Below are 4,363 nucleotides of genomic sequence, written 5' to 3'. Positions count from 1 at the left end.
AGTTTACCTGCAAGAAATAACACAGGGGAAAGGACTTATGACAGCTGTACCTTCACAGGGAACCGAGTGCTGCAGATGCTGCTGCAGGGCAATGCAATGCTTTCAGCCACCCCTTGAACCTCCTACGAGTGGTTGGCAGTGCAAGTCAGTCCTTGGGGAAGGACACTGTCTCACAGTGCCTCTTGATTCAGGAAATGAGTCTGTGAGACAAATAAATAAGTTGCTCTGCTATGTACAACAGACTGAAGTGGTATTATAGATCGCTTCTTATATTGCTTTCCCATTCTCTCTCTTGTGATTCGTTCTTCCCTGTGGAGCAAAAAGTCAATTTTCCAACAGATCTTCACACTTATTATGTATTAACTCAAGAGGGACCATCACATCCCCTAAGCCTTAATCTCAGAACAGGAGCTGCCCCTCACAGGTATCCTCCATCCAAACCAGCAACGGCTCTCGGGCCAGATGTTGGATACATTTTGTATACCTTAAAATGCTCTGAAGGGACATCTGTCCTCTCTGTGGCGAAAAGCCAAAGGTTACAGTACTTTAGTCCAATACTCTTGCATCGACAGCATCCATAGCCTTAGCCACAAATGGATCCCAAACTGAGATAAGAAATTCAGAGGATAAAACTCTGGGCATCTTAACTCCAACCTAAAAATATCCCTCAATTAGACAGAGCAACCTACTATTTCTGAAAGTGTTAGGGAAGGAAAAGAGCATCCTCCTGACACTGAATGACAGATGCAATATAGGGAGGCCAACTAAATTAATCCTAACTGGGTTACCATTCTGTATAATGCCATGAGCTCTTAAATAGCCAAAAATGACCAAGTTGGTTTTAATATTTCAAACAGAACCGTGTCCTCTAGCAACACAGCATCGCTTGGCATCACACTTCAGCACTGACTCAGAAGGAAGAACCACACCTACTGAATCACTGATGTTTCCTTTGAGGTCACCTGTCCAAATATTGGCTGTTTAACTCCTGTGATCTAGAATGACCCCAGCTGACTTCATTCTGAGTATATGCCCATCGACCATGCAGAAAAGTCTATTAAATATCCTCATTGGCACAAAAAAAGGCCAAAAATAATCCTCATCCTGTACAACATCAGCCTTTTCACTTATGAAATAAATTTGACCTCCATGCACTCATTCATTTCAACCTGACACATCACCAAATCTCATCTTTGTGAAATTTTTAGTTAGCAGAAAATGGAACAGAGCAGGGCTGGAACACATTGGCAGAGAAACATGGAGGCTGGAATTTGCAGCTGTAGCGCTGAACAGGATCAAATGCACCTATCAAACTCTGCTGGGCCTGGGAATATAATTCCAGGTAAGTGCCAAGCTCAGGGGGAAAGGGTGGAGTTGTGTGTCTGTTTGGGTGCCTCTCCCATTAGCAATGATCCCTGCAGAAGCAATGTATTATGCACCTCTTCTGCAGCATGACGGTTGACTTCACCATTTCCCTCTACTGATGGCCAAGACCAAGTCAACTGCCATGCTATAAAAGAGGTCAAAGTCTTCTGCAGTCAGTACCTGTGTGGTGGCAGAGGGATATGCCCGTAGGACGGGCTGTGATGGGCAAGGAAGTGCCTTCTGCTCATCAGTAAGCACAGAGAATTGGAAACACCATCTGCTACAGATAAACAGTCTGAAATCAGCTCGGCTAAACAGCCATACTCAGGAGTCCTTATAAAGCTGGCTGAGTAAATTGCTGGCCCACTGATGTTCATTTATAATCTCTGCTGGAGCACTGGGGCAGGTCTTGAATACCAAACCACTGTGCCCATAGACAGCCAAGATACATAACCACGAGCCTCACAAACACATGCTAGTTTGATTGACAGAAATTCCAGGTACAATAATGGAAAATCTGATACAGACTTCCATTCATTAAAGCCCTGAAGAACGGGCATAATATTAATCTTAGTTGAGGTACCTGAATATAAAACAGATGGTTCCAAACTTGATTAGTTGGCATGATTCTAAGTTTGTCTGACAAAGCTGCCTGGATGGTTGTAATGTAATGTAGTTATGTTACATTTTGAGTTTCTACGACATGTAGGTACATGATGTCAGTGGGACATACATGAAAATGGCTTAGCAGAAGCCTAGATAGCAGGTCTGTAAGAGGAGCCATCTGAGGGACACTGATGCTGAAGGAGCTATTTCCAATGGGCACCTACAGGGGTCAGTAACAGATTCAATGTGCTTGCAGAAAGTCTACTTTTTCAATAGAATGAAATATAAAATTCTAAAGGCATTCAGAATATACCTGATAATGAGATGTTGTACCCTAGTAAGAGTCACTCAGGAGAGCTCCTGCCATCATATGACATAAAATCGAACAGGAATACCTCTCTGTGCATTGGTGGCAACCAACAGGCATCCTGTGATCATCTCTGGGTTGGCAGAGGAGGTTAAAAAAAGAAGGTGCAGAATATATCCACTAGCAAGGATCTGAAAGCTGGAGGAAATGCCTTATGGGGGAGATTAGGAAGTCTGAATCTAATTACTGTAACAACACCACACAAAAGAAAACTGAGAAGTTAACAACAGTGCACAGATACCGTTTCAAGCAGAAGATGCTGATGCTCAAGGGCTCTGATCTAACAGAAAATCATCACCAGAACTAATAGCTGGGAGACATATGCCAAGAAAGCTCACGTGGGAAACAAAGCCCATATTCTAAATAGGGGGTGATGGATCATTAGAACTGGTACCAATGGAGTTTCTGTCCCTTCAGATTTGAGGGCTTCTTTGGAAGACATGGTTTAGGCAAACACAAGTTAGTGGGCTCAATACCAGGGGTAACAGGGTGAAGCTGAAGGGATCTTGATCAGCCAAGAAAGGTCCCTTCTGACATTAAAATTCATGAATAAGCATGTATCACTGGTTCGATCTCTGCTCTTGTACTATTCATCTTGCTTGGCTCCAGGCAGTACAAGGAATCATGTTTGTGAATATCACACGTAATTTTACCTGTCTTGTAAAGACCTAAGGCAAAAAAGACATCCTGTAAAATTAATCCCCTTCCCTGATCAATAGCAGCCAGCCATGTCCAAAGGCAAGGTATCCTCCAGCTCTGTTCTCTGTGTCAGGCAGGGAGAAAGGGATCTGGAGGGAAGGCTGTCAGTGGAGGAGAGGGAAAAGGGCTTAACCTGCATTTTGGGGAACATCTCCAGGTTAGAGACCAGTCACTGCTAAAATATCAGGCACTGCAGGGGACTTGAAACAGACAAAGCTTCTGCATTTTGGCGTATCTCGGGGTGAAACTGAAGCTCATTCTCTGAGGCATATGCTTGTTTAGTTAGAGGAATGCTTCCTTACAAGAGCAAATAACTGTGGGACTGTGCATGCAGAGCCCTCCTAGAGCAGGTCACTGCTTTCACTGTGGACAAGCCTGACATCGCCTGAGGACTGTCTCCCTGGAATGAAGTTGTGGCGTGGGCTCAGGTTATTTCTACTTATGTCAACCTCAAGCCGTCATTTCAGTGGATATCCTTCATTCTCATCCTTCAGATGAAAGGAGAAATAGGAAAGCAAAGATCATGTGAGTCCTGGGAGCAGGGGTGGAGTCTGCAGAGCAAAAGGCCTTTGGAGGGGATTCAGGTAGAGGACACTCTCTTAGCCATTAGTAACTATGTCTTCACAATACCTGCTTGAGGTTTAAATAAACACTCTTACTTCTCCAGCTTCCTTAGATAGAGCACTTTTCAGCTGGCTCTGTATTTTGTCAGCATCAAAGTGAGCTCAACAAAGCTGTGTCATATGATAAACTCAGCCAAGAGAAGCAGGCAGCTTTAGACCAGAAGAGAAACATACTATAACATGGAAACAGGGATGTTTAAATAAAACAGGATTTGACTAGCTGAGAAGATTTTTAGAGTCTGTGTCTACAGCCAATTTGTATTGTTCTGAGTCCCATGCAGTTATTTCTGCCTACATTGGCAATGGGTAGGATGAGAGCAGGTTCATCTGTGCATCAGTTAGACATTTCAGAGCAAAATGGCCTAAATAGAGGAAATTCACTCTGTTTCAAGAGCTAAGACAAGCCCAGTCTTTATGTTGATCTTTCACCAGGAAAAAATAGCCTCATATGACTGCAGCTGTGACCAGCAGTATCTTTGCAGTTTGGTTTATCTATGGAGAAAAAAAGCCAGCCTCCTCTTATCCCACAGTAGCTCAGAGGCAATGGCTTTTCCTTGTGTGCAGTGGTTAAACAAATCACAGTAACAATAGTTTGGGTGTATTCTGCGAAAGCAACAACTCCCTGCCAGTAAGAAACCCAACCTACTCCTCAGGGTGCTGTTTGCAACGTTGATCTCCACTTTTCATTCCCCTTAAGTGTGCC

The sequence above is a fragment of the Colius striatus genome, chromosome 7, assembly GCF_028858725.1.
Source record: "Colius striatus isolate bColStr4 chromosome 7, bColStr4.1.hap1, whole genome shotgun sequence".
NCBI classification, from domain to species: domain Eukaryota; kingdom Metazoa; phylum Chordata; class Aves; order Coliiformes; family Coliidae; genus Colius; species Colius striatus.
This window is presented reverse-complemented; position numbering follows the sequence as displayed.